Raw genomic sequence first — 13,126 nt, 5'->3', positions numbered from 1 at the left:
TAAATATTTAAAGACCACTGACAGGAAAATCATAACCACACCATTACACAGTTAAGTCCTCTATCATCAAGCACAAAATAATATTTCTTAATTTTTTTTGTAATACGAGAACACTCCTGTTGGGCTGTTACATATACAGTAACCGACATAGCCCGAAGGATAAGCAAGCTAAACTGGCAATGGGCTGGTCATATAGCTCGAAGAATCGATAACCGACGGGGAAAAAAGGTTCTTGAGTGGCAACCCCGTACGTAAAACGTAGTGAAGAACGAGTCTCCGCTAGATGGAGTAATAAACTCAATTGTATTGTAGGGAGTTTTTTTTTATGGGTGAAAATGGTATGGTAGCCCCGCCTGCGCTAACGGGATACACTGGCGGAGCACCAGTGAAGGGTGATAGATGAGAATGAAAACAAGCCAGTTAGCGCATCATGATGAATTCATCAGGAATTAACCATGATAGTTTCCACGGGGAACCGCGAGGAGGTCGACCTGGTTGGGTATATTGCTAGCAATGGGATTCTCAGTCTCCATTACTAACAATTCCTTTCCCTCCTATTGTAGGGAGTTAGTGGATGCAGGTGGGTAAGGACCGTTCCTTATGGCAGTCTATGGCGGAGGCCTTTGTCCAGCAATGACGCGCGGCGTTTAGTTGTATGTATCATTGAGGAAAACCGTTTCATTGTTTTAAATTACTGATACCATTAATATTAATATAGTATAATTCTCGGACGCAACACTGCGTTGCATACAAGTACTGGAATACAAGCCAGCGTATTGTGTTGCCTTATTTTTTAATTCGTATTTGCATATCAAAATGGCGGACGTCTCGACCCCACGGACTTGTGGGTTGCATTGTTGTTGCTAAATCGAGCTTTTTCGATGCATGCCGGTACAGTTGCAATGTCGAATGAGCTGTATCGAATGGTTAATATTATCAGCTTTTTTAGATAGTTAATATTTTTTTTTTTTATTAAAGAAAAACTAGCAAGTAGAAAGTTTCATAATAAAAAAAAAAAGACAAAAAGGCTAATTACAGGTTTTTAAAATAAAAAAAAAAAACAAGACAACTAATGCACATGACATCGCTAATACTTACAATTAACTGAATTAACCCTTAAATACCTGAAGTATCAAATTTGATACCGGGGTTATAAATCGCATTGGGCGCCTACAATCGATTTTATTTTAATATTTGGCTGTATACATGTTACCAAATGTTTTTTTTTTTTTTAAATAAATATATGAAAATATCGTTTTGATTCTTTTACTATTTTTCCCCATTAGTAAACACAGTAAAGGGTATACTTATATATTTTTTTAATTTGATTTAAAAAATCAGGCTTTTAAGGGTTAAACTTAGAGTAACAACATTACAGTTGTACACACATTATAGATAGGCAGTTATACAAAATAAAAAGTTGAAATCACTCGCTCAAAGATGAAAAGCCACTGACTTAAAATACGTCTTACTGATTCTATCTTAGATTTAAAAAATGAAAACACATTTATTGTTTATAATTAAAGAAAAGGAACTAAATACTTAAAATTCTTTAAAAACAAGTTCTCAATTTGTTTAAATTTTTTTATTTGCTAAAAACTAAGTACGTATAAATTTTCAACGTCTTCTAAATTCGAATATATTTTAAATAAAACTTAGTAAGTAGTATTTACAAGAAAGTTAAGCAAGTTTGTGTGTGGGTGTCTTACATTGATGGGCGGCTGTAGGTTTTGTAGCTTGGTAACTTGAACCTTTCATTTCCTCGGAATACACGTTAAAATCTCAAATACTATTAACGTATTTTAAGGTAATATGTAGAAATATAGATACATAAGTTCCTTATTTTATTTGATTTGATATATTTTGAAGAATAAATGGTTACTTAGAACATAGAAAATAGAGAAAACAAATTGTCTATGGTAAACGTCATTATGTTTAACCAACCTGTAATAAGGCATCAAATATGAAAAAAAAATTATAAAAAATTGTAGTACAACCCTATTTATATAATATTTTAAATATAAATGTTTTAAAAATTCAATTTTTTTATATTTTTTATAAAGTCACCACCTGGAAAGTTACTTTTTATGTGATTTAGAATGACAAACAAACAGATGGTCTACCTGATGGGAAGTGATAACCATTGCCTATTGATATAAAGAGTACTATGAACATAACAAAATATACTGTGTCGCCCATGATACTGTTTGTACATTGCCAATCCTCAGAAATAAAATGTTATAACTCTGTACTCTGTAATTTCATATAATGGGTATACCCATATGATTCCAACATGTTATATTTTTTTTTTGATGGGTGAAAATGGTGTGGTAACCCCGCCTGCGCTACCGATATACGCATGCGGAGCACAAATGAAGGGCGATAGATGAAAATGAAAACAGGCCAGTTAGCCCATCATAATGAATTCATCAGGAATTAACCATGATAGTTTCCAGGGAGAACCGCGAGTACGTCGACCTGGTTGGGTATATTGCTAGCAATGGGATTCTCAGTCTCCATTACTAACAATCCCATTCCCCCCATCTTATATATTGGCATATCCAGTTATGGAGCATTGTATTCACAAGAAGTTTATAAAAAAAAAAATATTCCCGCGTTAGAGTTAAGCAACACTAAAAGCAAAATACAAAGAACCCCAAACAAGTCCGGACAAGTTCTGGAAAAATAAGATAAGTCCGAACACACGCTGTGGACAAGCGAGTCATAATGTGATAACTAACTCGACTACAAAGAGCCAAAGGTCATGAACCCTGTTGTACGCACTTCTTCATTCCTGTGTCTCAATTTTAGGTAAAAAGCAAAACAAATTGAAAACGGGAGGGAGACTGTACAAAAGTTGATTGCTTGGGTACCTCTGTCCCATTCGTGTTTCTACCGTGAAGCAGTTGTGTTTGCATGGCTGTGTTTCGGTTTGAAGGGTGGGATATGGCGTGAATTTACAGGGTACAGAGGAATAACACCTTCCCTTTCCCCCCAACCATCCTGGTTAATTCTAGTGGAAATTGTCACGATGGGCTCACTGACCAGCTTACATCGTCACCTAATCATCCTTCACTGGTGTCCCGTCAGCGTATACCGACAGTACAGGCGTTGCCATTCCATTTTCATCCATTAAAAAAATATCGAATTACATTTAAACCTACGCAGAGTAGTTATTAACACAGAATAAGAAGTCTTTTTTTTTATACAACTTAGAATGGCAAACAAGCTGACGGCCCACCTGATGGAAAGTGGTAACCGTCGCCTATAGACATGAGCAGTGCCATGGACATAACAGAGTATACTGTTTTGTGCATGATACCCCCCATACGTTGCCATTCCTGAGGACTCAAGTATTATTCCTCTGTACCCAGTAAATTCACGCCATATCCCACCCTTCAAACCGAAACACAGCCATGCAAACACAACTGCTTCACGGTTGAAACACGAATGGGACAGAGGTACCCAAGCAATCGACTTTTATACAGTCTCCCTCTGGTGATAATGCAATAATATTGATTGAGGAAAATAACGTCATCTATAAATAACAAGCTGTGGTATTCTCTTGCAATAAACATAATGTTTCCTCAAAGTTTCATTGTATCAATGGTAAACAGTAGCAGGTAATTCCAGTACCTTAGATTGGGGGGAAGGGATTGTTAGTAATGCGGACTACCAGTCCCATTGCATGCAATATACCCTGGCAGGTCGACCTCCACGTAATTCCCCCTGGAAACCATTGTGCTGAATTCCAGGTGTATTCATCACGATGGACTAACTGACCTGCGTTTTCATTCTCACCTATCATTCCTCACTGGTGCTCCGCCAGTGTATACCGTTAGCGCAGGTTACCATTCCATTATCATCCATTAAAAAGTACCTTAGATTAGATAGAGTGTCTCCATACAATTTTTTCGAGAAAAACGAATCAACTTTTTCATACAATTTTGCATGATAAATAGTTATGAGCGATTCCTTTATAATTTCTATATTTATTTTGTCTTATAATTTCTGCTTAATTTTAATTAATTAACGTCCCCATTACTAACAATCCCTCCCCCCCCCCCCGCCCCTTCTCATAAAAGATATATATAGACAGTATACTATTGTAATCTTTTGGAGGAAACAATAAAGAGTATCTATCTATCTATCTACCTTTCTAGTAGGAGGGAAGGAATTTGTGGTAATGGATTACCATTCTCATTGCTAACAATGTACCATTTCAGGTCGACCTCCACATGGTGAATTTGAGATGTATTCACCACGATGGAGTAACTGACCTGCCTTTTCATTCTCATCTATCATCCCTCACTGGTGCCCTAACAGCGTATACCGTTAGCGCAGGCGAAGTTACCATTCCACTATCATCCGTTAAAATAAATTCTTTTTTCGAATCGTTAACACAATTACATAGATAAAACATTCATCCAAGTAAGTATCGAACTAAAAGAAAATAAATGGGACACACACAAAAGTTGTAATTTACCATAGACAAATTACTTTTTTCCCATAGGTAAGGAGGACATCGCACTCATTGTCAATCGATGGCCAGTGTGAATGTAATTGGTTTGCCCCATCGCGTGTGTCCAGTTTGAATAACTTAAATATACATTAGGGACAAGGTACGACCACAACATTAACTATACTCAACACGTTATAGCACGGTACCGCTGACAGGTCACAAAAACCATAGACAAAAATACTAAAACATAACTTATGGGTTCAACAAAACGTTTAATTGTAAATAATGAATTAGTAATCATTAGGTTGTCTACGACTCCAAAGTTTTCACTTTACACAAGTTTTTTTATAGTAAAAACTTATTTTTTTTTTTACAATATAAACATTGGTCGATTGATAGCACATGAATAACTATGAAATACGAGATACGAATTGCTAGTAATGGAGACCCTATAATAAATAAACCAATTATTAATCATATGTCCTATCAGGTCGACCTCCAAGCGGTTCCCTCCAGAAATCATCGTGGTTAATTCTTGAATTCATCACGAAGGACTAACTGACCTGCTTTCATTCTCACCTGTCGCATGTCTATACCAGCACAGGCGGGATTACCATTCAGTTATAACCCATTACGAAAACAACGGTTACAATTTGCAATCAAGTGAGTCACCAACATATTTCCCATTCCATATTGCATAAAAAAAAACTATCAAAATGACAGCTGTCAACCGAACCACGCTTCAACGCGCAGAGTATAGCCTCATCGCAGTAGTCGCTAGATAGAAATTTCATGAATCCAATCACAATAGATCTAGCGTTTAAAAAATAATATTAGACACCGCACAATGGTGTTTTTTATGAGGTGTAATTACCTACATACCTACATTTTATTTGACCTGGATACATTGTTTTGATGACCTAGTCGATACATTAGTTAAAGAGGTCAAATTCCTTCAAAAATGTTATACTTTTTAATATCACATTGAGCTTAATATTTTTAATAACTTTCATAATAAGTTCCTATTAAAGCGACTTTACTGGCAGGCTATATTTTTTTTTATGATAGTTCACGATCTCACCTGATGGAAAACCATAATGTGGTATAAGATAAGACTCGCAAACCCCTCACGTTTGCCTTAAATTGCTGCAAATTAGCAGAGGAAGACTTTGTACAAATGTCGTTTGCTTGGGCAATAAGATAAGTGTCCACTCCCTGTTATTAACATTTACCAATAAAAAAAACACACCGAAATGTCTATTCCCTATTGAAATCTTTGATAATAGTTAACAATTAAAAAAATAAAAACACCGATAAATTTCAATCGTTTTAGATACTGGCAATTGCAGCTTCGAATTCGCGCGCTTTGTTTAGCGTTCCAAAAACAAAAATGTGTCAGTCAAAAGTGACGTTGATTGACTGAATTTTATCTGGTTTTTTGACACTCTATACTCCATATAGAGTTGTAATAATACAATAATAGTTGCATTTACTCGCGACTTTGTTTATTCACTGACATACGGATAAAAAGTAGCCTAGATTCATCCCATATACTACGTGTATATCTAATTTCATAGCGGTGGGGGGAAAGGGATTGTTAGTAATGGAGGTCAATTTTAGTTGAATTCGTCAGGATGGGCTAAATGACCTGCTTTCATCCTCATTAGTCATCTATCACTGGTGCCCCGCCATTGTATACCGATAGCGCAGACGGGGTTACCATACCATTATCACCCATTAAAAAAACGTTCATAGCGGTAGGTTATGCCATTATGGCGCTAAGAGGTCATTACCTCTTGACAACAAACAAACTGATTTTCAAATGTATATTAGCAAGGGTAAACTGTATGATTTATTCGAATCTCGTTCTCATCACATCAAAGAGTAGACGTATTACTTAATAGATACACAATAGCTTCAGATTGCTCCTGATTGGTTCTTCATTCTATACGGGCACTTGGATTAATTTGGATTGTCGGGGCCACATTCTTTTAGTGGTTGGAAAAATAAAAAAAGAAAAATAACATTATAAATATCAGATAAATATGCAGTAAAAAAGAAAATAAATAAGGGCATTTTATATTGTAAAAAAACTAAAGATTCATAATTTAAAATTGTGTACCACAAAGAAAAACCGACTTCAATTGTGGCAACACCAGTTTTTTTTTTATACAACTTAGAATGGCAAACAAGCTGACGGTCCACGTGATGGAAAGTGGTAACCGTCGCCTATAGACATGAGCAGTACCATGGACATAACAGAGTATACTGTTTCGCCCATAATACCTCCCATGCATTGCCATTCCTGAGGACTCAGGTGTTATTCCTCTGTACCCTGTAAATTCACGCCATATCCCACCCTTCAAATCGAAACACAGCCATGCAAACACAACTGCTTCATAGTAGAAACACGAATAGGACAGAGGTACCCAAGCAATCGACTTTTCAAATTTCTGCCAATCTGAAAGCATATCCTATCAGATAAAAAAAAATCCAAATCGGTTTACAAATGACGAAGTTATGAGGTGACAAATAAAAAAAAAATATAGCCGAATTAAAACTATTTACTCTCTTTTTTTTTATTGTTAGAGGCAAACGAGCAAACGGTCCACCTGATGGGAAGCGACTACCGTCACCCATGAACATCTGCAACACGAGAGGGGTTGCTTGTGCATTGCCAGCCTTTTAAATATTTGTAGGCATGTTTTTTTTAAATTTCCCATATTGTATTGTAAAAGACAAGAAAAAGGGAGCACATTCGATAAACTAGATACTAGGTAGAAATTAACAGGATGTTTCGCGGATTCGTTTCGCTTAACACTGTAAACGAGAATATGTGTGTATTAATTAAATTAAATTAATTATTAAATAATTATTTAATTACCTGAAATTAGTTGCTAAATGGATTTTTACAAAATAATATTAGAAAATGAATGAATGAATGAATTTTTATTTACTAAATATTGGTGGCCAGTAGCAAATTTTAAAATTAATATGGCCAATATAATTTCAATCTATGGTTTCAAATTAACATGCCAGTAATTTACACGTGTTTGTTTAATAAAAATATTCCGGAAACAGTATTCTTTCCTACCCCCCGTTCCTGGTATCGGTTAACGTCGGGCTTCCCTAATTACCGGTCTCTTATCGACCAGTGGCTGGCGCCATGGCTGGTTCAACTTTACTGTGGAATGGTTTTTTTTTTTCATAAAGTTTTTATTTACTGTCATTATATTTTATACGACATCCATTTTTGCTATTAAACAAAATGGCAGTCGGATATTGATGGCTAATAGGGAAATTGGCAGCGTCCTTTAAACATCACCAAAATCTAATTGCGATTGCCAACTCGCGTGTCAAAATTGCCAAGCGTGGCAACTACTGGCCCCCTTATAAGGGAGGATAATGTTCAGCAGTAAACAGATAATGGCTGACATGATATGGTATGGAAGGTTATGGAACTTTTGGTAGTAAAAGTGGTGGTCAATCTTCGAGTGTTGGCAGTCACACACATACTAATGGTAGCGGAATTAAACAAAATAATTCTTATCAAATAACCAGTGATATGGACTTCCGTGAAATATGACACCTAGTTCGGTAAAATGTTTTTGCTGTTATATTATTCTGTCTAGTCATGCTATTTGTTTTTTTTTGTCTTCTCTTAAACTGTGTATAACTTATATATATTTTTTATCTATGGTATGTTATAGTCTATGGTTGTTAGTTGATGACTTCTGGCCAAGGCTTAATAAATTAAAAAATGTCTATTGTCTTTGATTATATAAGTGGATAAATAAATGTACAAATTTACTGTACATACTAGGTATTACATAGTAGGTACATCTAACAAATATAGTCTAATTGTGTACAGCAGTGAAGCTGATTCATCGAGTCTTAAATTAAACAAAGCTTCTGTTATGGGTACTAGGTACTATACTGATGGATACACTTTTTGAGCAACTTTAAAACAAAAGTAAATTCTCAATTCCGTTTTTTTTTTTAATATTTTTTACCTTCGAACTTGTCATTTATCTATGGTCCAGAAACAGTTTCTCACGACAGATAAGTAAATCAATGTCAATGTCAGTAAGATTTGACCCCGGTCAAATCATAAGTAGTGAAAGCACAGAACGTTTTCGCGCCAGACGAATCAGACTATGGAAGAAATGCGCTAAAATGTGAGAGCGTCAAGTTGGCAACACTGATAGGTAATCGCGACATAAAAACGCGCGAACTGTAAAATTGCACTTTACAGCACTTATTATTAACTGTACTCTGTCTAGTTTCGATCAACGAAATTATAATTTAATTTAACAGTGATTTTTATGTGGTTTCGTATTTTTTTAAATTAGATAACCTAAATGTATATATATCCTATATATTTTACTAAAGGGAGACTTTACACAAAAGTCATTTGCTTGGACATCTCTGTCCTGTTCGTGTTTCTACCGTGAAACAATTGTGTTTGCATGGCTGTGTTTCTGTTTGAAGGGTGGGATATGGCGTGAATTTACAGGGTACAGAAGAATAACACCTGAGTCCTCAGGAATGACAACGCATTGGGGGTATCATGGACGAAATAGTATACTCTGTTATGTCCATCAGGTGGGCCGTCAGTTCGTTTGCCATTCTAAGTTACATAAAAAAAATGTAACTAGACAGTCTGTACAAAGATATTTAAATGCAAAAAAAACAATATGAGGGGGATGTTAATAGGACCAGTAGATGGCAAAAAAAATATTTTTTGATATTTTGTCTGTCTGTATGTATTTTCGTTCCGACATCATCCAAATTGAATAAGGTTCTCACAGTTGTATTCTTGAAGATGTAACTTAAAATTTGATGTATATTTTATCTTAATATAAATGTTTAAGGTAAAACACCGCAGTGGAAGTATTTTATAAGGGAAAGATTCTGTCTGTCGAGGAGGACTAACTTGGCATCGGCTTCGTGAGTTTTTCTGCTGTAGGTGATCGGCAGTTCTTCCTCAACTCCTATATGCACGCACACACAAATTCTTACAGGTTCTTCAGTGCACATACAGTTTAAAACACACAAATTACATTTGTTTTACAGGAGCAAGCGTCCGCGCACACGCCTCCATTCATTCAGGACTTTTTTATTCGTTAATGTGGGAGAAAAATAATATCGACGGACTCCAATATCGAAAACAATCTGTGTTTTATTACAAAGGGATTAAGGCTTTATTTTGAACAATACATATTATCTAGAATGGGTTTATTTTTTTGTATTTCCTACTTCTGAAATCCATGCGATATATGTAAACGAATTTTTTTTTATATAACTTAGAATGGCAAACAAACTAATGGCCCACCTGATGGAAAATGGTAACCGTCGCCTATAGACATGAGCAGTACCATGGACATAACAGAGTGTACTGTTTCGCCCATGTATTTTTTAAATTTACTAACTGATATAACATTTAGGAATGCAATAAATATAAAAGCACACAAAAGTGTGGTCTTAATAGTTCCCTTTAGTTTAAAAACAAATTATATTTACTTAAGTAAACAAATCCTAATGTAGCATAGACAATAGAAAACAGTTTTCTAAAATTTTATCTTTTTAAATTAATAATTCCAGAAAACCGTACTAAGAATACCAACAGAATTTCTCTTTTTTTTTTTGTCAAACCAGCCATCTCGACAGCAGTCCGTAGCAATTTGAAAATAGAATCCAAACTTTTTCTTATTGCATCCCGCGTTGGCCGTTGACATGCGACTGCATTTTATTTTCGGCCAGTCCGGGAGTGTTGCCATATCTGGCTACATTAAATATACCGTGTAACCCGACTCAAAGGAATCTTTGAATGAGTACCATAGAGGAGCAATTTATAAATATGTAAATAGGATATCGTGTGTCAGGTTAGAGCAGTTAACGCTGTTCAGTTTTCATCGAGAACAGGACGACTTTATGAAACATATATGGTTAAAGGAGGTCTTATATAGTTTTAACGCCAGATGTTGATGACTGAGAAATGACATCTAACAGTTCTAGAAGTTTCTACTGTTTTGAAATAAAAAGAGATGTTTTCAAATAGATCATAATGGTTTTAAAAAAAAAATCTTTGAAAGTAAACGTCACGTGACAAAATCTGATATAAAAGATGTCATATTAAATTGCATTTCCGTTGAAAGTTTTTGTATTTAATTGAATAAATGTGACAGATATTAATACATTTTGTTTTATTGCTAAATAATATTTTTTAATAAGTAAACTTATTTAAAATAACTTCAATTAAATTCATAGAATTGAGGTTTCTAATTATATCTGTCGCATATTTGTCAAATTGAACTAGATACTAGAATCAACAACAATGCAGGCAGGCGGAAAAGGGATTGTCAGTAATAGAGATTGAGAATCCTATTGCTAGCAATATACCCAACCAGGTCGACCTCCTCGCGGTTCCCCCTGGAAACTATCATGGTTAATTCCTGATGAATTCATCATGATGGGCTAACTGGCCTGTTTTCATTCTCATCTATCACCCTTCACTGGTGCTCCGCCAGCGTATCCCGTTAGCGCAGGCGGGGTTACCATATCATTTTCACCCATCGAAAAAAAAAAAACAATGCAAGCATTTGGTACATATCTTTATTCAATATTGCTTCATATCATTTATATCTTAAATAACTGAAAATTCTTCACTCTTCACCGCCTACTGAATTAGTATTACCTTTGAATTGCCTCATTCATACCGCCAGTTACTTCTTCATCAACGTTATTTAAAGTAAAAGTAAACAAAATACCATATTAACGAAACAGATTAATTTCCCTTGCACCAGTATATTTTTAAAGCAAAAAAAAAAACAACACAGCTATGTGTTGAAACAAACCGAGTGGCTGTATGTAAACATTCCTTAGCACTTACCGTTAGAAAAAAGAACGGAAGTACGATTCCGTTACGTTTAAAAGGTACAGATGTGATTTATTTTCTTTCTGCTTTAACATGCAAGATACAATAGATTTTAAATAGACAGATGGAAGGTATTTCATACACCTATTTTTTTTAATGGGTAATAATGGAATGGTATCGGTATACACCGGCGAGGCACCAGTGAAGGATGATAGGTGAGGATGAAGCTGATCAGTTAGCCCATCGTGACGAATTCAACAAGAATTGTTCACGATGGTTTCCAGGGGGAACCACGTGGAGGTTGACCTAATAGGGCAAATTGCTAACAATGGAGCTGTCAAACTCCATTGCTAACACCCTTCCCTTTCCCCTACATACACCTATTAGGTAGGTCTGACAACGTATGCATTATTTGAGTATTTTGGAAAACCATCCTATTTGCAATATTTCCGAACGATTGTTTTAGAATAAGCCACCCTTTCCCATGGGTGTCATAAGAGGCGACCAAGGGAAAGTATGGTCGAGGGATGGGCAGCAGCGTCCCTCTCAAAACATCTCTAAAAGCCTAACTGCGGTTGCCAAGCGTGGCGACCACTGGCAAAACTCCCCTTATGGGGAAGGCTTATGTCCAGCAGTGGACAGTTAACGGCTGAAATAATAATAATAAACGATTTTTTAAACTATGATTGAAAATTCATCATCTCTCACTGGTAACCCCACTAGCAAACCAATAGCGTACCAAACTATAGGTATGTAAGACATATTAATATAATAAATATTATATTAATATATCCCAAAGAGGGTTAACGTCAGGCAGGTGGCCGGTCGTAAAACTAAAAAAACCAAGTCTTTTTGTAATACGGACAAAATCATATTACGCCGACCCCAAATTATTGGGGTAAGGGTAGGAAGATGATGATGATTAATATATATATATATATATATATATATATATATATATATATATATATATATATATATATATATATATATATATATATATATATATATATATATATATATATATATACTTGGCTAAATAATCGATTTTAATTTTGTTATTTCATTTTTTGATTAATTATTTTTTGTCTTTATTATTTATAGGAAGGACATCAGCATTCTGTCTTATAACCTAATCGATTATTCGTTAATTTGCATTTCCGTTCTATTAAAAAAAAAAAAAAAAAAAAACAAAATATAGACTATATTTTGTTTTTTTTTTTTTTTTACTATTTTTTAAAATTTATTATACATTGCCTTAGCTTTGATATCTACTAAAAAAAAAGAATGCGAGCAGTACAAAACGTTATTCGATTTTCAAAGGAAGTAATATTCGAGTATTACACCGTTCAATAGCTGCCTACTCGATGACTTTCGTTCATAAACGATCAAAGTAACACCCATAAACATTCCACATGAACATAAGTGTGTATTAAAATTTGATGGTTCCGTTCCGTACGTGTGTAGCAGACTAACAATAATACGCCCTTTGTGTTAAAATAAATAGACAAGCAAACAGTAATACCATAATTCAATAAAAAAAAACCAATAAAATGCTTCGATGTTCACTTGTCCATTATGTTGGTATTATTTTTACGACACGAGGAAGAGGATATAGTTTTCTTTGTAGTTTTAAATTGTCAACTCTTAAAACCGTGTCATCTTTCATACATGCGCAACGGGAATTTTATGAATTTACAGTTTTCGTGGATAAGCAATGTAAGACGCCCCTCCACTAGATGGAGCGACGAACTCAAATGCATTGCAGGGATTCAGTGGATGAAGGT

General features: G+C 35.0%; 1 protein-coding gene and 1 long non-coding RNA gene across 3 annotated transcripts in view; both read right to left on the bottom strand.

Annotated features, from left to right (window-relative positions):
* The window catches only part of LOC128202519 (uncharacterized), a 108,987-nt gene that overhangs the window by 11,382 nt on the left and 84,479 nt on the right, over positions 1–13,126 (bottom strand). The window lies entirely within an intron of this gene.
* The window catches only part of LOC113516478 (tubulin beta chain-like), a 37,307-nt gene that overhangs the window by 4,745 nt on the left and 19,436 nt on the right, over positions 1–13,126 (bottom strand). The gene's annotated exons all lie outside the window — the stretch shown is intronic.

This window comes from Galleria mellonella, unplaced genomic scaffold, assembly GCF_026898425.1.
Source record: "Galleria mellonella isolate WM207_F2 unplaced genomic scaffold, CSIRO_AGI_GalMel_v1 utg1053, whole genome shotgun sequence".
NCBI classification, from domain to species: domain Eukaryota; kingdom Metazoa; phylum Arthropoda; class Insecta; order Lepidoptera; family Pyralidae; genus Galleria; species Galleria mellonella.
Note: the sequence above shows the minus strand (reverse complement) of the source record. Positions and strands in the feature narration are given on the sequence as shown.